Source organism: Protopterus annectens, chromosome 1.part2 (assembly GCF_019279795.1).
Source record: "Protopterus annectens isolate FY-2018-M chromosome 1.part2, PAN1.0, whole genome shotgun sequence".
Lineage (NCBI taxonomy): Eukaryota > Metazoa > Chordata > Ceratodontiformes > Protopteridae > Protopterus > Protopterus annectens.
Window position 1 is genome coordinate 561,817,874 of NC_056727.1, and position 27,956 is coordinate 561,845,829.

Consider the following 27,956-nt stretch of genomic DNA (forward strand, 5'->3'; position numbering starts at 1 on the left):
ACGCATGTCTCCACGCAGAAGACGCTCTAGCTGAGAATCGAACCGGACAGCGTCTTACTGTGAGGCGACAATGCTACCGTAGCACCACCACCGCGGGTAACACATATTCAGTTGTATACAATTAGTACAGTCTGATCCTTCCAGTTCCTCTGGTGCAACAGAAGATCAGGTTTTCTCTCTGGACTCAGTCTTACAACTCTCCCATTTTTTTAAACAGCTATTCTTGAGAAGCTTCATTGCCACCCAGCTTTTCTTCGTTTTACCCTCTGATTTTTTAAGTGTCATCAGTTAATCTGAATAGCTAATTAAAGCTTCTTCTAATTTTTCCAGCCTTTTGTTATTTGAGTTGATATATTCCTTTAATATTTCATTCATTTTAATCACTTCTGGGTATATTTGATTTATTCTTCCCTCTAAATTACCGAAAGCAATCTGTTGTACCAAAACTGAAGTTTGAACTGTTTTTTGCTGAACAGCTGCAGGATTCTTCTCAGACAGTGTTTTCTCTTAACTTTTTATGGTTTACTTTCTTTCAGGTTCTTCAAGTTTCATCTTTGTTGGCATCAAACCAGAGTTCTTACTATCCAGAAACTGAATTTCACCCAAAATGACAATTTCACTGGCCCTTTTTTTCTCATTTCCTGTTTTTACACTGGCAGAGCTGAAATTAAGCTGCTGCTCACTAAGAAGACCTCTAGGCTGGGACACTGTTGATGGAGACAGTGTTATAGGTGCCACTGACTCGGAAGTTAAGCTGGGGTGAATCGTTTGTGTCTATGCTAAGTGGTGATTTTATGGGGTTGATGAAGTTGGAGTTAAAAAATGAAGCAATATTGTCTGGTTGCATGTCAGGGTATGGATTGGGCTGTTTTATTCTACATGGGGATTTTTTTTGATGGAGCTTCAAAAAGTAACATGGATTTTTGTTGGTTGTTTTGTAAATTAAAATAGTGACTTACTTTATTGTTTTTAACTTTTGTTTTGGTTTGATTGTGAAGGTATCCAAAGCTTTGGAGATTTTCCTGCATTTTGTTAACTTGCCATGTTTCCATTCCTTATCCCTATCCTGCATTATGTTTTTGGTTGATACAGATAGCTGGGGTGGGGCAAGGTGATGTTTTGCTTGACACTCTGTGTATGGGTGCCAGTTTCTACAGAATATTGAGCAAGATAGTATAAACTATATGAACTTCATCATCTAAGGGAATGTTTTTTGCGTGTGTTCCAGGTTCTAGAGGTAAGAATTGTTAAGAAAGTTTCTTGATTAAAGTTTGTTAGATTTTGTACTTCCTTAAAAAACAATTTCTTGGATTTAGGAATTAACTAAATGTATCTGGTAAGGTCCATGAAGATGAAATTTTGTCAGGTTTGTTTGTTAGAAACCTGTCGAGTGTTTATTTTTGTATTTGACTTGTTGAGTCTGGTTGAGGTATGAATGAGTTGTGAGTAACCTTATATGTTTAGTGACTGTGAGGGACAATCAGTGATATGAGAGAGCCAGTGTCACCCAGGATTATTGTTTCCTGGTGAGTATTTGATGTAGTAGTACAGGAAAGGAAATTTTCTAATATGTTATCACTAGGTGGGAAATAGAGAGCTATGGTGCAGAGACTTTTACTATTATTTAGTCAGAGGAGGGAATATCTGATGAATATCTCAGCATTATTGAAGGTGGGGTGGGGGGAGTATTTGGATAGACAGGGTGTTTCAGAGTGTTAGAATACATTATAGCCATGCCACCACATTTTTTACCTTTCTGTTAAGGTTGAGTCTATATATGTTGTAACTTTGTAGTGTGATTTCCTCATCTTTAATTGCTGGTTTTAGTCAGTTTTCAAAGGCATGTGTCTGTGTGCCTGTATGATGTATGTAGTTTTGATAAATATGTGTATTACACACTTATATGATTATATACATATTCATATATATTTAATATTTCCTAATGTGTCTGTGGATGATTACCAATATGTTTTTCTGTGTATCCCTATATAGTCACACTTCTATAAGTGTCTCTCTGCCCCTTTAATTTTTTTTCCTCAGTCTCTGTATGTATAAAAATATATACAGATCTATACAAAAACTTGTTGCATGTACAACAGCACAGGAAAGTAGACCAATTTTTGTCAAACCATACCCAACCTTCCAACAGACATAACATAAGGGACATCTCAGATGCAGCCTATTATGTATGATGTTTGCATTAAAACACATGAAAATATATGTACACAATAATTTTACATCAATAAATGCTTGTAAAGTCACATTTCTCTACACTATCCCCATTTCCATTCAAAACTTATGATTAATTAAAATGTGTGGATCTTTCTGCTATTTACATATTACCCATTATGGTCATGAGTGCATTGACGTAACCTGCTATAGTACAGTGCCAGCAATCAAAAACATTAAGCAGGGAATAGAGCCCTTTGTTACAATCGATCAGTTGGGGGAAAAGTAATACCTGGTGAGGCATGTTTACTCCTTGGCATTCACCTGAAATATGTCCAGAACACACCAACACATTTACAGAACTATACCTGTGTACATCTATGGACATAAACATTAATTATCATTATGTATACAGTCTGAAAGTAGTGCACATGTGGGGTTGCATAAGCAACGTTTATGTCACTGCACTTGCACAAAATTACCACAAAATCATAACACCTACAAGGACAATTGATCCTAGAGCCTAAAGACATTACATCACCAATGGCATGTAGTAACTGCTGAGGCACAGAAGGATGACTTCTCCATTGCAATGTATTCTGACAACACCATGACGTCTCAATGGCTACATGTCCCTCACATCACAGACAGACAGAGAGACAGACACACACACACACATGCGCGCACACACACACACACACACACACACACACACACACGTGTATGTATGTATATATATATATATATATATATATATATATATATATATATATATATATATATGTACATGCATTCACACACAAAACCATTTCCTGCTTCTGCGCACATCTTCACTACTGCACATTTCTAAAAATAATATAATGTATGTTCACACAATTACATCATTATCACATGGATAACATTGAATAACTGAACTTTCTGTAAAATTATACAGCATGCACTAATAGCACTCTGATAGGATGTAGTGGATACCATCGAATGACAGAACAGTGACTAACATTATCACTATGCAAAAGTGTATTAGCAGCAAGGTAATGCTATCTAGTAGGTAACACTGAATGTTGGAGCTGCAGCAAAGCAATAATGAAAAAGTACATGAACAATTTGTAGCATTATGACTATATTCCCAGGATACCATCAAATAATGTAGGTGTATCAGCATTGTGGGTAGTATATGGGGCCTACATGCGCACAACAGAAATGAATCCACTTCATTCTGACAACATTAATAACTTAGTGGGACAGCTGCAGGACATTTATCTCTGCAGTGAGAATAATGCTAAAAGTAATACAAGCAGCAAAGCAAGGACTTGAACCTGCAGTGCTATACTTACACAGAAATGAAGCCATCAGTTTAGTTTATTAAGCCACACAGGATGAAGCATGCACCCAAACTGGTTACAGACAATTTCCTCTACATTCCAGCCATATTAGTCTGTCTACAATTTCACTGGTATACATAAGTATATGTTATTAATGGTTTGTCATCAAAAATTCGAAGGCTCATTCTAGAATGGCTTGTGGCCTTAAGTATGTCTTCAAAGTTTCACAATGCCGAACTGTAATAATCTTTAGTCATAATAACAAAAGTAAAGCTTGATTCGTTATTATGAGTTTGGCATTGTGAATGGAGATCAAGGTACAGTGAAGATCGCTGAATTTACCCTTTTCTTCACTGTAGTGTGATCTCTGCGTTGGTATATATAATTTGCAGAGGGTGTGGGTTGCAGGGTGGCTTGCCCCCCTGCTAAAACATAAATGGACATACGGATTTTAAAAACTGGAAGTCTGGTATGTCGAATGTTGATTGTCGTATTTCTGACGTTCGACATTTAGGCTAGATGTTGTTTTTGTTTTCGAACTGTAGTTTGGTCTTTTGCTTTAAAAATGGTTTGCCTTTGATGTTTTGATAGCAAACTGTTACTACTATACTGTCAGGAAGTATAAGGTATTTACTGACTAGATGTGAGGTATAAAGGATAACAGCGGTAGTCTGGGGAGATCATCATGCACACACAGCAGATGTAGCTAACAACCTGACCTGAATTATCCACACTGGTACCTGTTCCCTACAGTCTGTGAATCACAGTATGTAAATATTGCAGGCAAACAGCAATAAATTGTAACATTGTTGACTATCTCTACTGTCTTTAACTAGCAAAGTGTGGCTCTAACATTGGATGGATCTACTACATCACCTCAGTGGGTTACACAGACATAACTTTAAAATTTTTTTACAACAGAAAGCATGTCCAAAAAACATCTTGTAGGTAAAGCATAGAAAATAAAACATAATTATATGTACGGGGAATCAGTTTTCACAAAACTTTAATAAGGTGGGCGTTGACATATGATGCTGCAGTTTTAAGGTGAGGAGACTCGGTTACTATAGGGCTGCATTGCTGCCTATCAGATGTCTGCAATCCAGTCCTGTGACTGCTTTGATGTTCTTCAGTGGAGATCATCGTAGTGATAATGAACATGCAGCACTGTCATCTCTCTGAGAAGCACCTGGGCAACTGTGTTCCTAATGTCAAACACCACAAACACCCTCTATCGTGCTCTCATCCTTCCATTATGTGCAATGTACAGATAGAGACGGTGCAGGGTCTCCTGGTCAGTCCATTTGGGCACTTGGATATGCAATCATCTCTCAGATGTCATATTATCAATGTTCACTGAATGTATGCTTTCAGCTAGAAGATCAAAATGAAAGGATTTGTATCAGATAATATATTATTTTTGTTCATTAAGATCAAGAGATGTTCACCAATATCTGCACCTTTACTTTGAGACATGCTGGTGGGATTCAGAAGTGTGCTGTGGTAATGAACCATAATAATTATACTGAGTGCAAAATGTATTTAACTGGAATGTTTAGACTATTGTGTCCCCAGCATTCTTCAGAAATACCACATACAGTCATCATTTCCTCAGGTGTGTGAGAGAAATTTTCTTTGTATTCCATGACATTGTTGTAGCGTTATGAATGTTGCAGATTATCAGTAGTGTGAAGAAATCCTGCAGAATCTAATGACATCTGCTTGTACATGTTGATAAATACATTTATACGGCATCTTTATACATTTCCCATAGAAAAAGTTAAGTAGTGTGCATTGATCCCAAAACTCCTATATGGAAATCAGAATGCATTTATGTGCTACTGCAGTACAGTTCATTGAGGTGTGCATGTTATTTTAGTTGTGCACTCTTGTAGTCATTCTTCCATGTCTGTGCAGGCATGTTGCTGATGTGCACATACATGTATGGTGTGCTACCTTTATTTTTACATTGGTATTTAACTTGTATGAACATTGTCTGAAATATTTTCATAATGGTGTCACAGAAGATCTATGCATATTTGGCAGAAATCAGTATGTAAGCTTATGTTTCTTAGTTTAGGGTTGGGGTCCTACAGCCTCTAATTTATGACTTTGTAATTGACATTCAGTTCTGTATATTTACCTGTGAATACATGTTCACGTGTTGGTAAATAATCACTTCCTTTTCTCTTTTCAAGTGCCTTTTCAGGAATCATAGTTGTGAGAAACCTTTTCTGTTGTCAAGTATACATTCCACAAGATATGTTGGGATTCATTTGCGTACATGCATGCATGCTCCTTATAAAATGCAGTGATGATGAATACCGGAGGTAGTGATGGGACAGTGTTTGGTCATATAATTGTGTTTTCTTCACATAACCTGACCATATAAATATAAAAACTTTACTGAAAGGAAGAACAAACTCATATTTCATGCTCTTTATGAGCTTGGCATCAACTTCTTGGGCAGACATGGTGACACTGTATGGAGGAATTGTACCTGGGGGGACATAACCTACAATGTCAATGTAGTTGGTGACATGAAAAGATGCCAAAGGCCTTTCATCATCACTGCACAGATATGATTCTTCATGCTGCATCACGAGTGCAGTAGAAGATATGTCAGTAAGATACTGCAGGACGAGGACCATCTGTACCAGCACCGTTGGTGACCCAGGAGTTGCTCTACATCACATCATCACCATTGCAGACAACAGTGGATTCAATGTAGTGACAGTAAGGTCAGCATCTCTAGATGCAGAGGTGTGGCATTTTAAACTATCCTTATTTAATATTCCTAGTACTGTTTGGTGGTACAGATTAGCATGACTGGTGCAGCATGTTTACTACAGGTATACAATTTCCTAGGATATTCACAGCATCATCAGATGATGACAGGCCAGATATGCCATGATATATGTGATATCAGCCTACACACAGATTTGCTGTGCTGTCTTTCTGCTCACATGTCCTGTATTCCAGGGTCTTCACATGCTGTCTCATCATTGAGAAGAAGACCAGGTATGTATACCATTGCACCATTGCACAGTATACAGTTGTATGTGATTTTTAAAGCTGTTTAGTAACATCTTATATAGGCTTGTGTAAGATGTGTTTGTATTTCTGTTTCTGTCATTGCAGCTCATCCACTTCTGCATCCTACCAGGGCTCTTTTATTGACCCTCCTACAGGCTGTGATGTGGTAGAGAAATACAGCACAGGGAAGGACACACAGGACAATACACTTAGGGTTACTTTGCCCAGCCCTGCTATGGACAGTCTTGCTGCCACAGGTGTTTCCTCCAATTCAGTGGACGGTGAACCTGGTTAGTCTGCTGGCATTAGAGCATCAGTTACTTGTCATGCTGATGACCTTAGATAACTGTCCATGCATGAGTCTGATAGTGGTGATAACATGGCAATACAGCAGACAGCAGATGTCCATCAATGGTCATATGCACATGTTCAGAGATGTGTGGATGAATCTCAGAAGGTGTGCACCTGCTACTACAGGATCATGAATGGTCATAGTACAATTGTGGTTCAGGGTTGTGCACAGCTCCTCAGGCAACTGATCATGCTGTATACCACATCTGAGTACTGCATGACGGCCAGGACCACAGGAATGCTGAGGTCATAAGGTCATGGCAGCATTCGCTAAATATAGGGACAGTGCAGCAGCTATTACCCACTCTGTAGAGCAGCTTGTATCAACTGTACTGAAACTGTGTTGTAATATTTCACTGGCCATACCTGCCCTGGCATGTATATTCAATTTGCCACCATGTTCTAGAGTGGGAACTCTTGTGCCACACCCTTCCCATGGCACTCTATCATCCTTCATACCTGTGCTGCAAAGAGCATGTAGAGCTGTTGTTGTTTGCCACATTCAGACCCAGAGTGATGGTCCACAGAGCACAACATGTGCCAGTCCACAGACCACGGATTTGTCCCACCCCACACAAGACACTACTAGTAGATTTACAGTGTAACACCATAGATCTAAGGTTTGCTAATGTGGCAGGGGCAATCAAGACCACAGAGTACGTCATCTGTGTGTGTGACTTCATCTACGTTAGTGTTGCCATTGTAGGTATCCCAGTGTGTGCTGGTATGTCTCTCCTAAGCTTTGGCAGTGATAAATGCTGTGTTGGCAACAACATACTGTGCATTTCTATGGTCTTTGACAAATCCAGTGCCACAGGAATATATCTCTTAACATGAGTTCCTCAAAGGTTGTTAATGTATTTTATTGTAATTATCAAGTATATTGTTCACAGATGTGATGTCTATGACAAACTGTAATGGTGTTCTCCTTAACCAAACTTACTATGGTATCAATGATTACATTTATGGCATGGTTCTTAGTCCACAACAGCATTCCTTCTACTTATCAGAGTCATGTTTGATGCAATTGGTCTGATGCAAATAAATACTTCTTCAAATGCTCATATTGTTTGCTACAGGTGCATGCACAGACAAACATGGTGCAGCATACCTGCGTTTTTCATTTTATACCGTGTTATTATGTGTGTACTTACAATTAATTGGCAATCTTTATCAAATCGACTTAACACAGTCATGCTACACTGGAAAACTGCATGCTTATTTTCCTGTCATTTCAACATACACATGATGTAACATGTGTAAGACCTTGTTAGCTGCCATACATTCCCCAACATAAATCTAATTACTGCCTGTGCTTTATTCATGAAAGACAGATTGTATACATAAGTAAACATCTTTACAACCAAAGACATGTTAATCTTGTTTATCCAGAATGGTTACTGTATGCAAATCCTGGCTGGTATATCAGGTGACATCATTTTGTGGGTATAGACACAGCAACAACATGGGCAGACAAGAAAAAAATAAAATACACACACACATACAAAATACAACACAAATTTTCTATTTATAAATTATAACTTTATTATCAGCAGTATAATTGCTAGTGAAATCTAGTGTTAAATTAATACATCTGAAAATATGTCACATACTGTTTATGTCTATAAAACAAAAGGCTAACAAAAGGCTAACACAGACATATTTTGGAAATCATATATGAACACTGAGATTCCACTAAAACAAAAATCAAACTATGCTGCATCCTAATTCATCGAGTCTGAAAATGTCATAACCAAAACATCGTAAGTACAGAAGCATATACTCCCAGAACATCGTATTTCCTCTCTGGGAAAGTAACCACTTAGCCACCAATGAAGAAATCTGAAACGATAGAAAATTACACCTACCTTCACTCCCACACCCACCCTACTTAAATATACCAACTACAGTGGAGAAAGGGCAATGTTCGCCATGGTGGTCATGTGGTTACTTACCCGGGGAGGAAATACGATGTTCCAGGAGTTCATGCTTCTATACTTATAATGTTTTCGTCTTGACATTTTCAAACTTGATGAATTGGGCCATGATGTTATGAAGGGGAACCGTGCAAATATATATATATATATATATATATATATATATATATATATATATATATATATATATATATATATATATATATATATATCTATGTGTGTGTGTGTGTGTTTGTGTGTATCTATATATATATATTTATATATATATATATATATATATATATATATATATATATATGTGTGTGTGTGTGTGTGTGTGTATATTGTTCCAAGATATCTCAATTAATACTATTGATACATTGTTACCAAATTAAGTATTTAAAATTACTATAATACTTTAGTTATAACTTTATAGCTGTTAAAAACTGAGTTATCTGAGTAATTTGTTTATTATTACACTAAAAGAGAACTTAAGATAAACCATATAGTGACATAAGGCATAATAACACAAACAACACAGGCCCTTTTTTATTTCTCTGCTAATGGTTACTGTTATGAAAAACAAATAACTAAATAATTTTTCAGATTTTTCTTGATTGTACTGTTTTAGAATTTAAATGATGGCCTTTCTGCCGACTTCATCATTGCATTTGACTGAAGTTGCATATTAGGCCTTCAACACATATCACGGAATAGAATTCTTGTAAAGAACATTTTGTGCCTCTCCCTTTTTACTTAGTTTCTTTCAGCAGTGTAAGCTATTTATGATTTAGTTTTAACATATATTACACTGAGTTTCTTGCTTAGGTCATCTAGAACACTGAGTGAAACTATTAATTGAAGCTTGGGAGCTCTAATGCATTAGCTTTGTTCAGAATTAATAGATCATAAAGTTTTGTGACAGGCAATGATGCTCCATAAGCTGTTATGGGATTGATATCACAAATAGTGTCCCAGAGGCATACTCTAAACTAATAATTTAGAAGGCATTTCCAAGAAATATGACTCCTTTAAATGAGACAGCATAAACTATAGTATTGCCAGGGGGCATAGCCTGACGCAAGCACATATTTTCTACTCTGTCAGTCCTGTAACAGGAAAATGGTCCACAATCCTCTTTAGACTGGGAGAAAATGACTCACAGTCCAAATAATCTTTGATGTAATTAAATACAGCAGACAAAAGGGAGAAGTCTGCAGTCTTTATGAACAAGTCAAAGCCTAAAGGACTTATCCTCTCTTTTTAATCTTGTATCCTTGATATAAAGTTAAGATTAATGGGTATTAGCAGTTCTAACTTAATTTTTAGTAGAATTATTGTCTAAAATGCTTACAGAACATTTAAGGTTGCACTGAGCTATTTGGATTTAAACACACCATATTTCCTCAGTGTTAAGCTTGACATGGCAGAAGGGTTTCCTTCCATTTACAGAGGAAATCTGCTTGGTTATGGTGTTAAGCATACTATAAAATCCTAAACTAAAGTGCACTTAAATGTACTTCTCTTTTGAGGATGAGAACTTCTGCAGATTAATCATTCAACAGCAGCAAAAATCATTACCTCAGAGAGTTAAGAATAGGTTGCATACCATTTTGATTGTTACACTGTACTGATTCCTGTTCAGAAATATTCAATTTCCATTTAATTTTGTTAGTGCACACTATATCCTGTTGTTTTGATAGCCACACTTTCCTACTTCACAAGAGAGAAATAACAGACGTAACTAAAACTAGGCCTGTGATGTACAATTTTCAGAAGTACTAAGACTGTAAAGGGAGTACACTGCTACAGAGATTAGTGTTACTGACTTACATAATTTGGTTTTCTGGGTCATTTCCCAACTAGGGTACCTTCCCGGTACAGTATGCATGCCTTTCTTGTACCTTCATTTTTTTCACTGAAATCTCCATTTTCCTTCCACATTTCAACCTTATGCCTCTAGGTGAATTGGTGATCCTCCCAAATCCATCGATGTGTACACAGTATCAGAGTAGGGTTGCATCCTTAGATGGAGTAAGAATTATCATCCCACCCTGGACTGGTGATATCTCTTTTGTCTACTACCTATTAGGATAGCTGACATAAGCAGGTATCAGAAAATTAATAAATAAGTGAAAGATCAAAATCCACCTTAGCTTGTATTTTTTAGCTATAGCATCCAATATCATGAAAGGGAGATGGCACACAATTGCTTAAAGCTCAGACTGTGAATAATCATTTTCAGAAAGCATTAAACATGTACGGTGCTGCTGCTCCCTTGCAACACTAGTTTCCCAGTTCAAAGCCTGGATAGGGTGCATTCTTTGTGGAGTTACATGTGACTTTTTTTTTAGTGTGTCCTGTTCTTTTGACATCCCAAGCAGATGCAGAAAAATTACTTAATAATTTTCCAACCTACCCATAGATGTGTATGTGTGCGTGTGTGTGTGTGTGTGTGTGTGTGCATGTGTGCGCACGCACACAAGTTTGTCTGTGTGTACACGTGTAAGTGGGTGTGTGTGATATGAATTTGTGTCTGCATATTTAGGTGTAAAGCAAACTCGTATACAATGGAGGATCTGCCACATGTCTTGGGGTCATTGATTGTTGGGGCAGGCTCTGATTCCACTCTGACCCTTAATAGGATAAGGCATGTGTCAGAAAATGTTATGACTTGGCTAGTTCAACACATTCCTGAAATGAAGAACTTCAGAAAACAAATGCAAACTTTTGAGCTTTCACAATATGCTTGCATTTGGCCAATACATTTGGTGTGAGTTCATTTAAATGCATTAAATGTTAACATGAGCAGAACTTTAAGTGCTGTCTTTGATTAGAGTTGTCTACTTTATAATGTAGGATTGCTGACTGCCTAAAAGGCAGAGCCTAATGTGATAGAGATGAAAGAAATTTGATTTAAATATTTGTCAGCAACTAGAAATGGGGTAACCGGAGCCTAGGGAAGCCATGCTGCCATGTCCATCAACAAGAAGGGAGAGTGGAAGGAGAATGCTGAACTTTCATATTTATTTATTTTTGTACTATTTATTATTTGGTCTGGCACTATAATATGCTAACATGCTACTTTCTGCAGTAGAGGATTTGATGTCCTCAGTCTTCATTTGCATACTGTGTGAGCTTGAGCAATCACTTGACAGATGGTGTTGTGGAGCAGTTGGGAATTTGGGCTAGGTTTCTGAACCATCTCCTGGACTGCATGCCGAGTAGCTACCTATAAATATTATCCAGTGGGAAAGTATTATGATGAGTATTTATTTTATTTAAGAATAGTAGTACATGTCTTTGTTTCTTACAAAGGGGTATTTTTGCAGCAACATGTTTGTTGGTCAGAACCAAGTTAGCCAACAAATAAAAAACAAATTTATAAAGCAACATATTGAGAGAAGGTTGGATGATGTGCGGATAGTGAATCATGAAGTGCAGTGGATTCGCAAGGAGGAAGTAAGGATAGCTATGAAGAGGATGAAGAACGGAAAGGCTGTTGGTCCAGATGACATACCTGTGGAAGCATGGAGGTGTTTAGGTGAAATGGCAGTGGAGTTATTAACTAGATTTTTTAATGAAATCTTGTAAAGTGAGAGTTTGCCTGAGGAATGGAGAAAAAGTGTTTTGCTACCGATTTTTAAGAATAAGGGTGATGTGCAGAGCTGTAGTAACTACAGAGGGATTAAATTGATCAGTCACAGCATGAAGTTATGGGAAAGAATAGTGGAAGCTAGGTTAAGAAGGGAGGTGATGATTAGTGATCAGCAGTATGGTTTCATGCCAGGAAAGAGCACTACAGATGCCATGTTTGCTCTGAGAGTGTTGATGGAGAAGTACAGAGAATGTCAGAAGGAGTTGCATTGTGTCTTTGTGGATTTAGAGAAAGCATATGACAGGGTGCCTAGAGAGGAGTTGTAGTATTGTATGAGGAAGTCGGGAGTGTCAGAGAAGTATGTAAGAGTGGTACAGGATATGTACAAGGGTAGTGTGACAGTGGTGAGGTCTGCGGTGGGAGTGACGGGTGTGTTTAAGGTGGAGGTGGGATTACATCAAGGATCAGCTCTGAGCCCTTTCTTATTTGCAATGGTGATGGACAGGTTGACAGACGAGATCAGACAGGAGACCTGTGGACTATGATGTTTGCAGATGACATTGTGATCTGTAGTGAGAGTAGGGAACAGGTGGAGGAAACCCTGGAGAGGTGGAGATATGCTCTAGAAAGAAGAGGAATGAAGGTCATCAAGACTAAGACAGAATATATGTGTGTGAATGAGAGGGAGGATAGAGGAATGGTGAGGATGCAGTGAGTAGAGGTGGCAAAAGTGAACGAGTTTAAATAATTGGGATCAACAGTTCAGAGTAATGGTGAGTGTGGAAGAGAGGTGAAGAAGAGAGTACAGGCAGGATGGAGTGGGTGGAGAAGAGTGTCAGGAGTGATTTGTGACAGATGAATACCAGTAAGAGTGAAAGGGAAGGTTTACAAGAGGGTAGTGTGACCAGCTATGTTATATGGGTTGGAGACAGTGGCACTGACAAAAAGGCAGGAGTCAGAGCTCGACGTGGCAGAGTTGAAGATGTTAAGATTTGCACTAGGTGTTACGAGGATGGACAGGATTAGGAATAAGAATATTAGAGGGTCAGCCCAGGTTGGAAGGTTTGGAGACAAAGCCAGAGAGGCAAGATTACGTTGGTTTGGACATGTGCTGAGGAGGGATGCAGAGTATATTGGGAAAAAGATGCTAAGGATGAAGCTGCCAGGTAACAGGAAAAGAGGAAGGCCTAAGATAAGGTTTATGGATGTGATGAGAGAGGACATGCAGGTGGTTGGTGTGACAGAGGAAGATGCAGAGGACAGAAAGAAATGGAAACAGTTGATCTGCTGTGGCGACCCCTAACGGGAGCAGCCGAAAGAAGAAGATTTACTTATGCATACATCCTTCTCAAGTGACATCTTTGTCATGGAATAATAGCATGAAATCTTCCCCTTTGCACTTGAAAAGGCTTAATGGTGCAGTAGTGATGTACCTTTGATTACACTGACATTTATTAGTTTTACTTAATTAACTCATTGTAATAGTCTCAAAACCTGCCCAGTAGCTGATTTATTTCATCTTTGTTGAACGGTGTCAGAGCTTGTTTTATTGGTTATGCTACAGTATTCATTGGATGTGTCAGAAGTGTTAGTTTTCACCATTAATTTCAGCAAACAGCCAGTTTTCACTTGTAACAACATGGCAGTTCAGGATAAATGATGTTTGCACTTCTGCATTCTGCTCTCATATTACAATAGTTTACAAATCACAATGCATTATGGACTAGCTCCATTTTTAAAAGGGCATCTCCATACTTTAGACATAAAATGGTAATGGCTATTTTATGTACATGGTATATACTGTCATTTTAGCAACTTTACTCCACTTATCAACACATTTTTCCCTTTTAAGACGAAAATCTCATTTTTTGAAATTACAGATATGCTGATGCATAAGCTTTGCATCATTCATTCAACACTCTGGACTGATCCTGCAAAAGTATATAGATGCTATATATGTACAAACCAGTTACTTATGAAACTTTATGAAAGGTGTCATTAGCAATTACTTCCCTGTTCCAATGACTGTCCCAATTCTGAAATCTTTTGGGGTATGAATTGTTCACCCACATTTCATTATTTGATGACCATTCAAATGGACTGGGAACAGACTGAGCAATTGTAAAAGGAAAACTTTAATACTGTTATGATATGCATTAGAACTTTTGAAGTCACTAGGTAAAACAGAATTAGGAACAACTCAGAGGACAAATAAAGTCCACCAAAGCCAAATTTGAGGTAAATTTGGCCTCCCAGGCCAAGGACAGCCACAAGGTATTCTTTACCTGTATCCACAACCTCAAAGGCAGTACAAAGTTGTGAGCAGAGCTCATTGTTAATGGTGCCACCTATACTGAGCCAGAAGATATAGCAAACCTACTGGCCAACAAATTCAGCTCCAACTTTAATCCTCTCTGTCCCTCTCAACCTTCCCTCAGGAGATACAATCAAATGTAACTCCCCCTGCTATTCCTAGGGAACAGGTCCTTAATGCTCTCTCTAAGGCCAAGAACACTGCATTAATGGGCCCAGTCAATATCCCAGGATGCCTTCTAAATAGCGTGAACCATGAAATATCAGGCCTTTTGGAATTGCTATTTCATTGCAGCCAGCAAACAGGCTTTATGCTTCATGAATGGAGAGCAGCAACAGTCATTCCTCCGCACAAAGGTGGGCCATCTCCAGACTCTGTAAACTGCAGATGCTTACGTCTCACTAGTCTCATATGCAAAGCCATAGAAAGAATTATCATGGAAATGATCAATAAAGACATAGTAAACCTCCAGACACTGGACCTAATCCAATGTGGTTTTGTCAAGGGCAGGTCATGCCTACTCAACCTGGTGGACTTCTTTGAGAAGGTCATTAAAGCAATGGATGAGGGCAAAATGGTTCATACTTGCCTACTATGACCTGGCCAAGTCATTTGACACAATACCCACTAAGATATTGTTGACAAACTCAAGAGGTTAGGTGCAAGCCCTTATGTCACCTGGTGGATAGCCAGCTGACTCTCAGACAGGAGCAAGAAAGTTAGAATTGGAGAGGCCATCTCTATGAAGAGGCCAGTCACAAGCAGAGTCCCTCAGGAGTCTGTCCTGAGACCAGTCCTTTTTGGCATTTACTTCTCTGAAGTCAAGGCCAATGTCAATGGTCTTTGCCTGACTAAATTTGCAGATGATTGCAAATTAGGAGCTGTCATTGAATCCCACACTGACACAAATGTTCTCCAGGAAGGGCTGACACAAACAATCAACTGGTGTTAGAGCCATGGACTAAAACTAAATACCAGGAAATGTATAATAGTATCCTTCAGGAAATCACCCATCCCTGATAACTATCATATTGACAACACACCCCTAAGGGTTGACCCAGTAGTCAGGGACTTGTGGGCACACATAGTCAGTAATCTAGCCTTTGACCATCACGTGTCTGCAGTAGTGAGGAAACCATTCTATGTTGTGCAACTTATAAACAAAGGTATGGCATCTAGGTCCAAGGAAGTCATTGTTCCACTGTATTTGGCATTCATCAGACAGACCTATCCTTTAGTACAATGCCTCTTTTGGTATGTACCTAACCAGGCATATCCAAATGGAATGCCCACAGAGGTTTCTCACGAATAGAATGTAGGATGTAAATAACATGTCCCATGCAGACCGCCTCAAGGCCCTATTCATGTATTTTATCTTCTACAGGCTATTGAGAGGAGATATATGCCTGGCATACAGGGCATTGTCAGACCCCACTCTGATGGACCTACTGTATATCCATAAAGCAAACAACACTAGAATTACCTATTTTAAAGACTTTCCAATGATATAAATAGGACCTGCTGGAGAAAGAGAGGCATGCATCCTAGAGACTATCCCCTTCTCTGGAAAAGGCTCACCATCTACGTGATGCAGAGTTCCTCCCTAATCCAATTTAAGTGTAACTTAGATAATTGCTTGGGGAACAGGAAATTCATCCCTGGGTTTGGCACATATGGCTCTAATGGACACATGCAGCCTGTAAATGGCTAATCTCCAAGGCCCCTGCTTATAAATGTTTCAGGTCCAAGCTCCTGTTTACATTTATTAAGGGTACCAGAGTTTTTCATAGATTTGGGATGCATGGGGCTTAAAAAGGCCCTTGTGGTCATACAGCTTGGAAACACCTATGGACTTGATTGTGCTGGATCAATGCTCCATAGCCTATCACTATGATTAGTTACATTTCAACTTCTACCCAGTATTTGGTTGGGATAGATCTGTTGTTGGTACAAGAACAGAATTACCAGACATTTATCTGGTTACAGATGGCTCATATTGGTTTGGCCGGTCCTCTGGAACACTGGATTCAAATTGGGACTCATCAAGAACCATTTGGATATGCCATCCATTTCATCATGGTACCATCTTTAGTTTTCATGTAGTTCATTAGTTTTCTGTACTGCTACATGTGTTGTGACCCACTTTGTCTCTTCCTATAACTGTAAATAGAGAGATTGACCTGGTTGCAGGACACAAAGTGAGTATGTAGAATGATAGTGGTCATAAAACGCTTTGTAAAAATTTTTGGCTTTTTACCATTTTGCTTTGTATGGAATAACTCTAGGGCCAAGTTTTGACTCTCTCATTGGCATTATCTATACATATTTTTTACCGTTCAAGCATTAGATGTTAAGGGCTTATTGCAGTGGCACTATGTAGCTTGATATGCCATGAGAGCTCTGTGTGGATTTTCTTTTTCTTAAGAGTTGTTTGTCTTTCTACACTGCTCTCTTGCCTTCACCATTTATTGCAGATAGTAAGGAATCAATGTCATATGGGTGAAACCATAGTCAACAACAAACTGTTGAAACTTTCTGGACATAAACTGTGTACCATTGTCTATAACCAGATCTGTAGGTAGACTGTACATTGTGAACACAGTCTTGAATCTTATTTCTTGGCTTGCTGTAAGTCAGTACATGAGTTATTTCTACATCATGAGAGCGACAGTTTGCAATACTCAGGCAAACTTACACAAGTCAGCAGCTATCATATGCTAAGGACCCTTGAGGTAATGGTCAGCAGTTATCATATGTTAATGACCCTTGAGGTAACGGTCAGCAACTATCATATTGCAGTTTCACTCATAAGTAGGAGCATTGTTTTTCCTGTTGTTAGCCAGGTTGGTGTCTGTTCGGGGTGTGCATATAAATAGTTCTTACTCATGGCTAAATGTTCGGGAAAACATGTTAATACTTTTAACCATTACTCAGAATGTCCAAATATGGGATTTACTGGAATTTTTCTCCAGAAAAAATTAAAAAATCAGGCTTTGCACATGGGCTACAACATCTTCCTCAGTAGTCTACAATGATGGTCACATATAAAATTTCTGGGTAGCACATCTTTGACAACTAGCTGCTTTTTAGGCACAAGTATTGTTTTGGCATTAAACCTCTTTAGTCTAAGTAACAATCTCTGACACTTTGGTGACATTTGGTCTAAGGCGTATGAATTAATTAATACAATTAATGTTTTGTAGTCAATATGGAGCTGGAAACTCTTGGGCTCTAATAGGTTTTATGTCTTTTGGCTTTTCCCAGTTAGGGATTTTTATGGTGCCGAGTTGCCAGCCCAACACCCAACCTTCAAGGAAGGCACACCTATTCACGCATGCACCTACCTGCATATCTTTAGATGTCACTTGACTGTGGGGAGGACATACAGACTCCACACAGAAGGCGCTCCAGCTGAGAATCAAATGGGAGAACCTCTTGCTGTGAGGTGACAATGCTAACCGCTGCACCACTGTGTATCTGAAGAATTTCTCACATGTCCACACTCTTGCATGAGACACATTTATTATTTGTGAATATCTTTGTTTGAGTAACAGGGTGTAACACTTGTTCATGTATTTGGTATAATGCCACACCTAGGCCATAGCTTCATGTATCTATAATCACCATTGTCTGCTTAGTGACATCATAGTATGTTAGCACTAGACCTGCTGTTAGCATTTCTTTTATTTTACTGAATGTTTGGGCAAGAGCATGTCCCTAAGATCATTACACATTTTTCTTTAACAAGTCTTATTAAAGGATGAAGCATTGTCAAAAGGTTTGCTACAGCATGGCCCAAGTAGTTAATCATTCCCATGGCTTGTCTTAACTTCGTTAATGCTGCGAAATTTCTTGCATTTGATTTTATACCACTGACATTTATGTGGTGCCCAAAGTACTGTAGCTGTTTTACTAAAGCAGCATTTGCCTTGGTTTAACTTTAAAACAGTACTTTTAATAGTTTACACTTTGCAGCATTGCCTCTAAACTCAAATCATGCATTTCTTTTGTCAGATCTGAATACTAGAATGTCATCCATAACAACAACAACCACACCATCAAGACCCTTGAGCAAATCAGACATTTTATACTGAAAGATACAGGTACTGAGGTTATACCAAATGGCAGCCTTTTAAAACAGAATCTTACCATAGGTGATAATGAAGGTTGTTAGCTTTTGACTTTCTTCATCTAAAAGTATTTGCCAGAACCCAGTGGAAGCATCAATAGTGGAAAATATTTTTGCATTAACAAACATGGGTGTTTTGTCTTCTAATTTATTTTTAGATACGTATTTGTTAACTAGGGTAGAGCACTGAACCATATGAACCATTTTCAGGTTTAGCCTGGGTGTAAATTACACAAAGACAAATTAATAGTCATATTAAGAAACAAATTGCAAAAATACAGAGTACAAGGCTTTCCTTAAATTAATATAGCGCAATAGCATTGAGTATTTGCAAAATGAAATCCTGATAAGATTATAGTTTTATAACACCGCAGGAGAGAGGTGTCTCACTGAATAAAATTCTTTGTGAAATAATAAGAGTATTGAGGCCAGAGTGTATATGGACTATGTGATACTTCCTTTGGTATAGCATGTACATTTTTTTGTTTAAGAGATAAGCTTTAAACTCCTTCTGAATGTGGAAAATAAAAGGTGTCTGTAATATGTTTTGGAATAGCTTCCTGGATATTGTGGGTCATGGAGGAGAAGGCATATTCTAATGCAGGTAGAATGAAGCTTTTATGAACAACTCCATTATTGAGCTTATTTACATCAATACATTTCACCCTCAACTATCCTCTCTAATTAACGGGACCATTGGAGACTTGACAAAAGGAGGTATTGCCAGCACAGCTAGCTGGAATTTTGTAAATAATCATGTCATTTGTGAATATCAATTTGATTCATATGCTTGTGTTACAAATGTATTAGAATTGTATGTCATATAAGATGGTTTGCACAGGCATGTGTGAGGAAAAGACATTTTGTAGAGTACTCAGCTTAGAGATGTGCCCACAGTGTACCCTACTGGAAGAGAATAGAAATGTACATAAACTATTGTAACTGTGTAAATGTATATATTTTAACGGGTCTATATTATGTTATTGAATCCCAGTAACATCGAACACCACAACACCAACACACATAGCCCAAACCGCAAATACATCGAACTCCCTAAACCACGAATTTTCAAATCTCGAACCATCATAGTTGGCCAACACCACAGCGCTCTACATACTACATACCCAAACATAATAAATAAAACATATACATACACAAACCAAACCTTACTTCTAACCCTACACTAAACCTTATATACATTACTATCTATACACTTACCTTAACCTGCACCCTAACCCTAAGGTCCGTAACTATCGCACACTTACCCTACAGACATATACCCAAACAAAACAAATAATCCACACACATACAGTTAACAAAACTCTACTTCTAACCCTACACTAAACCTTACATACATTGCCTATCTATGCACTTACCTTAACCCGTACCCTAACCCTAAGGTCCGTAACTATTGCACACTTACCCTACAGACATATACCCAAACATAACAAATAATCCAAACACATACAGTTAACAAAACCCTACTTCTAACCCTACACTAAACCTTACATACATTACTTATCTATGCACTTACCTTAACCCACACCCTATCCCTAAGGTCCGTAACTATCACACACTTACCTTAGGGAGCTATACCACAGACGGGCCAACCATCACACTTCAACATTTCGTATTTTGCGGTTTTGTATGTTCGCATCACCGTAGTTCACGCTTTACATGTCGGTCTTCTGGTGTTCGATGTTACCGGGATTCGATAATGTAATATAGACCCATTTTAACAGTGGAAACTGGAACATAGAAGGTTAACTTGCAAAACTTCAGAAAAATAGTTGAAATTAAATTATTTATAACTGTGCCATAAAAGATGGTTTCAATACAGCAAGGAGACAGGATGTCTAAAACTAGGGAGCCTTCTGCATTGCCTTGTAAGTGTTTTATTGTTTTATGTCTTCCATCAGCTGCAAAGATCTGAGGGCTATGTATTTTCACAGGTAGATGCTAAATGCTGGCAGTTTCTAGCAATGGGGGTTTAGCTTGGGAACTAAAGTCAGATGACAAGAAGTGACATCATCCTGCAAGCTAACCCAGCAGTAATATTTGAGATATTAATTTAAGAAGAGAAAGAGAGAGGGCGAGAGAGAGAGAGAGCATTCTGTATTTTGTCTATGACCTGACAAGAAGACCCATTCTCCACACTTGCCTTGCTCTGTAAGTAAGTTAACTAGGGTATAGTAATTTTTTTAGATTCAGTCAGGAATATATCAAAGTATAGCTTAGATGTTTTCTGTATTTATTTGAGACTGTTTTGTAGTGTTGTTTTAAGTACTTCCTGTGATTTTGAACTCTGTGTAACTATGATTATTTACTGAGTATTTTCTTGTTTTTTATTATTTATTATTGAATATATTTAAACGTATCATTGTGGCTAATATTTGTGAGACATATTTAAGTTCTGAGAGTACTTGCATATTTATTTAGTGATACTGAGGGCCACTCCTAATAGCCTTACTCTTCGTCAAACTACCATTTGTATTGATAATAACATTACACAGTAAGATTGAATGACCATTGTTAAGGGCCTTAAAGTAGCCAATAAGGAGTTGGCTAGTGGCAGTAATAACTAACTTATAGTCTGGGCAGAAGGGGACATAGCTAGTAAACCTGTGCCAGGCTTTCCCAGGTGTGTGTGTGTGTGTGTGTGTGTGTGTGTGTGTGTATTTGTGTATAAATCAAACCTCAAAGAGTGTGCGTGTGTGTCAGCTACTTGGGCAGGGACAGAGAGGGTGCTGGAGGCTTAGGCATGGTCACTCAGCTCAGACTGTGGTCTCTGTGTGCTCGTAAGAGAAATTGCACTTGATGCAGAGAGCTGTATCTGGAAATACTGTGTGTGCAACTTGTCGTCCTCCCTGTTTGTACGTCCCCCACCTATTGCCAGTGTTGAGGACTGAGGCTCCTTGATAACAGTGCCAGTGGTGTGGCGTCACAGAGGACATGAGTCATTCAGTTCAGTTTTACTCTTAGTAAAGTCAAGACTTTGTATTTGCTTAAATTCTGCCTGTGCCCTCCTGGATTCTATGCTAAGGTTACTGAAGATGAAGTATGAGGCATTAAGTTGTACAATAACTTTTGAACAGGGACATCGGCAAGTATATAGTGTGTAGTCTACAATGTATAAGTAATTATCAGGGGGTAACTAAAAGAGAAAAACTTGTTTTTGTTACCTCCCCTGTAAAATGCTAAGTGGAAAAATATTACTTAAAATATGGACACACGGTTTAGTAAACAGGCATCCTTAAGCATCAACCTACAGCGTTTTTCTCATTCTTTACTATTTAATTGTTTTACTTAGTGAATGCATCTCACGATCTGTTTAGCCCAACAACACCACGCTCAAGCTAACGTCATCGTTCCCCCAGTCTGACTCCAATAATGCACACAGTCACAACTTTTTACTGATAATTCCATGATTATTTTGATGTCCCTTGGAAAATCATACTGCACTGATTCTATTCTGGGCTTATTTATATTATTGTGTTAAGCATGCTATTGCATTTTTTTTGTTTTCCTTTGTCACTATGGGCTTCCTAATTTTTGTTTTGTAAACACGGACCATATAAGGTTACTTAAGACAGAATGCCTCGAGCAATCTTTAAAATGAAGTCTGAGTGGTCCATGTAAACCATAAGTAACAAAAACAAAATTGGGAAGCCGGTAATAGCAAAAAGAAAAAAAATATGTGCCTAACTTAACAATGTATAAACTAGTACTGCAAATAATGCTGAAAATCACTGCTGCAAGTTGTTTGTGGCGAGGTACCATGAATGCGTTTAAGAGCAAAAATTGAATTACATATACGTTAGCAATTGTTTTCACTGTCACCACAATCTAATGTCATAGGAGGCATGCAAAAGATGGATTTTTTAACAAAGGAGGCAGGCTGTGGGTGGAAGCACTGGGCAGTTTTTTAACCTCTTTACATGATCAATAATTTTGATTTTCTTTGTGGTGGGCAGTATGTGTGTTTGAGTTATACATTACAGTGACCATCAGGTCATTCACTTTCTTCACAATCAGACTTCAAAAGTGTGCACAGAAGGTATCTTTGGAGATTAAGAATATGTTACAGAGCTATGGGTAATTATGCAATTCCCACTGAATAATCACTAACATGGCTATTTGTGTGTGTGTGTGTGTGTGTGTGTGTGTGTGTGTGTGTTTGTGTGGAGGGCATTGCATGTATCTAAGAAGCTTGCTATTGTTTGAAGTAAAACAGTCATTATTCTGACTTTGTAGGACTATGTATCTGTTTATGACGTAAGCTGGATTACCTTACTGTACTCATTGTTTTCTGTCAATAACTGCTTTAACTGATGGGTATGACCATCTGTGGCTTAAACTGACTTACTTTTGCTGTTGTTTGACCACCGCTACACTTTCACTGATTGATCTGGCATACCAGTAGCTGTGTCACACAATGTTCTGTTATGTACAGAAATTATTGTAAAGCTATCACTACTCTTTCTGATGCTCATATGTGCATGTATGTGTGTGTTGGGGAAGGTGCAGCATATTTGTTGCCCAGAAATTCCTTCAGTTTTTATCAGTCAAGTGTTATTATATTACACAATAAGTGGCTGCTTGTGGTGGCCGACACAGAATGCGTGGAAGCAGCTATCATTTGCACAGTGGTGCAGGGAGTAGTCATTTCATGGCATGAGTTCTTGGCTATAATTCCTTCTGTGTGGAGTCTATGTATCTTCCTGGTCTCTAGAGGGGTTTATCCAGGTAGTCTGGCTTTTCCAGTACCTCAAAGTTATGATGTAGATTAATGGCATCCCTCCAATTTACCTGAACGTAAGTGTGCAGTGTTCTATGCCTTTATTGGGAGCTACTGTTTTGTGAACTTTGAACATTAAGCTTTGTGAAAACAACTTATTTCTTCCTTGATGGAAAAAAATATGACAAGAATTTCTTTCTTTAGTTATAACTTTTGTTCAAGACATCATTAGATAAAAAGATTGGAAAAAGTTTTGAAATGCATCCGTATCTAGAACACCATGCTTCTGGTGGTCTGGTGCCACAGTTACCCAGTTGAACTTGTTTATTTCTTCCACATTTGTCAAAGTGTAGTTTTAGCCAGTTAAGTGTGTTGGAAGGATGTAGGAAAAAGCTGATGAGCTTTTGTGTGAAAGCAAAACAACAACAATATTAATAACAACCTGGATGGTGTGGGGCTCAGTTTCACCTAACACCTTCCCTGACTGCAGGCTGTGGGCACCCACTGATGGGGGTAGCAGTGCAGGGACCTCAATGTACAAACTGAAAAAAAAAGTTAGCTATAGCTATGCTTTTGAGATGCTTTTGTCTGTGTGTGAGCTGAATAACAGAGCTGGAGCTAAGGTGAGGCTAAAGTATTTGTAATGGTTGACTGGGCTTATGGGTTCATTATTGATGAACCTAACTTGACCTTGCCAAGGCTTTCAACACCATTCCCCACTCAGGTATTACAGAAAAACTCACCAGCCTGAACATTAACCCCTACGTCATGCGATGGGCTGCCAACTGGCTTACAGACAGACAGAACTCACACGGTAAGAATAGAGGGCTCCAGGTCCGAGTCTAAACCAGTCACAAGTGGTGTCCCACAAGGCTCGATCCTGGGACCCCTACTGTTCGGCATATACTTCTCAGAAGTACAGGCAAGCACAGGAGGACTATGGCTAACCAAGTTCGCCGATGATTGCAAACTGGGAGCCATGACTGACTCTCTGGCTGACACGGGCATCCTTCAAAAGGGCCTTACTGAGACAGACACCTGGTGTCAAAGTCATGGCCTCAAGCAAAATTCCAAAAAATGCATTGTCATCCCGTTTGGGAAAAACAAAACACCCACGAATTACCCCATAGGTGGCAGCCCCCTTAATACAGAAGAGATAATAAGAGATCTGGGGACCCAGGTAGATAGTAATCTCTCCTTTGACAATCATATTGCCAAAGTAGTTAAGGAATCCTTCTATGTGGCCCATCTAATGACTAAAGGGTTTGCATCTAGAAATAAAGAGGTTATAGTGCCCCTCTACTCGTCACTCATCAGACCCATCATAGAGTACAATGCCCCATTTGGGATGTACCTCACAAGACACTTCCAACAGCTGGAAAGACCACAAAAGTACCTCAACAAGAGGATTACTGGCCTCAAACATATGTCCTTTGCAGCCCGAATGAAAAAAATCTGGCTGTACTCAGTGGCATATCGCTTACTCAGAGGTGATCTCTGCCTGACTTACAAAGCCATGTCCAACTCAGAATTGATGGACATGCTCCATCTAAAGAAATCCAAGTCACTGCAAGCCATGCACTCTACTGAACTAAACCTCACCACAACAATAAATAGAACATGCTGGAGGGATAGATTCCTGTCACAGAGACTCCCCATGCTTTGGAACAAAATTCCAAACTACATTAGACAGAGCCCCTCACTAACACTCTTCAAGAGAAACCTTGACGAGTGGATGGGTAACAGAAAATACACCCCTGGGATCAGTTCATTGGCACTGCTTGACAGAGGATCAGTTAATTAATCAATGGGGCAGTGAAAGCAGACACACTCTGGCTTGACTTATAAATGTCCTCGGGCAGATAGCCTAGTACCTACCTATGAACCTATTATTAGGCATTTTTATGTGTGAATCATTTAGACAAATGCTGTGGTGTTCTGAAGAACATTGTTGCAGTTTTGGAGACAGTTAATATAAGCTAATTGTTACTTAGCCTGATAAAGAAGATAGTAAAGTTCTTTTGTCAAACCTTTAATACTGACACAGGGGAGGGACCATTTCTATGCAGTAGGGATGCATAATAAATTAAGAAAGTAATACTGGGTTGAGTATATATTCCTGTGGAACCCTGGCAGATCAGGTCCCTCAATGGTACTTTGGTTGCCTGAGTGCACTAAGAAGGCTCTGTCTGAGAGGAGATTATGAGCCAGTTTATTGTGTATCACTGAATCCTATGGATTCTAGTTTATTTGAAAGCATTTTGTGGTTTACATTTTCAAAGGCTCTGCAAAAGTCAACAAATGTTGCTCTGTCAGATAGTTTTTTTCATGGAACAGAATATTTTCTCAGTTATCACGTATAGATAGCCGTAAACACATTGTGTCCACTTGTAAAACCATGGCATGAATCAATTAGCAAACTATATTTCTTGATATGCTTATAGACTCGGTCATATATCAGCTTATCAAATGCTGTGGTGACACAGCAGGAAATGGGAATGGGTAGAAATCATACGGGTGGATTTTACAGAAGTCTTAGTGATGGGAATTATGAGACTATTTAAACTGAGGCTGGGTTATTTTACTGGTGATGATGGAGAGATTAAAGATATGTATTTGGATAAGAGGTGTATTTTGTGCCCATACTTTTAAGTATTTTCTTGACTGACTTTAAGGAGATTCCCTGCAGTAGAAAGGGGAATGTGTTGAGAAGTTTGTATTGTATTTGTTGTGAAATTGTTTTGGAGCTGTGATTAGTCTGTGGTTGAGGACATGTTTCTGGCAATATGGGTCAGGTTTGCTGTGCTACAGTTGTGGCACTTAGATAGCATAACTGTTGAAGCAGGGTTGTGATGTAAAATTATTAGCACTGTTTTAAAGTTCAGAATTATGTCTACATTCATTGTTTGGTATATGTTGGTAGAATCATTATTACTGAATTATCTATTTCCTTGATTAGTCTCCAAAAGTGCCTAGATTAAGCCATGTAGGTTGGTAGGTTAGTGTAAGTATAAAGATTTTACTGTCTTTATTTGTAGTTTGCATCTCTGCATTTTTGGAAGTTTTCATGTGAAACCAGACTTTATGTCAATTTTTTAGGAGTGTCTATAGTGTTGAGTTCTGCCAGGGGCAGTTTTGCTGTTTAACTTATCTCCTAGTTAACTGAAAGTATATACTGAAGACATCCTTAATAAGGGAGATGAAAATTTACAGTGTTATAGCAGAGTCATCTGCTAGGTATAGTCTATATAGTGTCCAAGAGTCATTCCCTTTATCCTACTTTGCTGCCATAGACCCATCACTCACAATCCATTTTCTGTTGAAACCTTGTAATTTGCTCATTGTTGACTTAGCTGAAGTGAGTAGTTGCATCCTTTTTGGAAACTGTACCTGCAAAACTGTTGGAAATGGATGATTTATACCTTAACATATTTATTTATTTATTTAGTTGGCTACTGACATTTATTTACCATGAAAGTCCAACTGGGTAAGTGGCCAGTTTCAGTGGATACCTGGGGAGAAAAGCTAAAAGATATTGCAAAAACTTTTTAAGAACAATAACTTTACAGTCTTCAAAAATAATACACAAATATCTACAGTTTAAATAAACCAAATTACACATAATGTGATAAAATTGGTTAAACATTGATATAACTTATACGACAATGATTTAATATTTAGAGAAATTTTAGCTGGTTTAGAGAAATTAAAGGTAAGTTAGTATAAAACAAACAGGAATTACAATATAAAGTGAGTGAACAAAAACACAGGGTTAAAGTCAAGTTAGTATAATGCAAACAGGAATTACATTATAAAATGAGTGAAGAAAAGCACAGGGCTATGGCATATTTAGACAGAAAGTCAGGGGGAATTGACTGAAATAATGAAGTGAATGAATAAAGTGGAGTAAGAGGTGTAAGGTGTAAATAGGTACCTGTTCATATTTAAGGATATAGTTTATCCTGTGGTTGAGCAAGAACATAGCCAGATTTTAGCCAGGACGTCTTTCAGAGTGGTTTTAAAGTAGTGAATGAGGGTATTAATCTGATGGATGCAGGTAAGGAGTTCTAGGCCTTAGCAACATATTACAAGTACAGATCATGGGCAGCAGATTTGATAGGTTTGTGGACAGAGAGGAGATTTTGGTCACTGGATTGTATTTAGTGCTGGGCTAGCAGAGGGATTCTGGATAATTTTATAGGTGGTAAGAAGCTGTGTATATATTAGTTGATGGGATAGTTCTTGCCAATTTAGGCTTTTTAGTGCTATACAGTAGTGGGATCTGAAAGGGATATTTGCTGCAAATTTAGCTACTTTATTATAGCATTGCTCAAGGATTCACTCCTAACCACTATTTATTTATTTATTTATTTATTTGCTTTT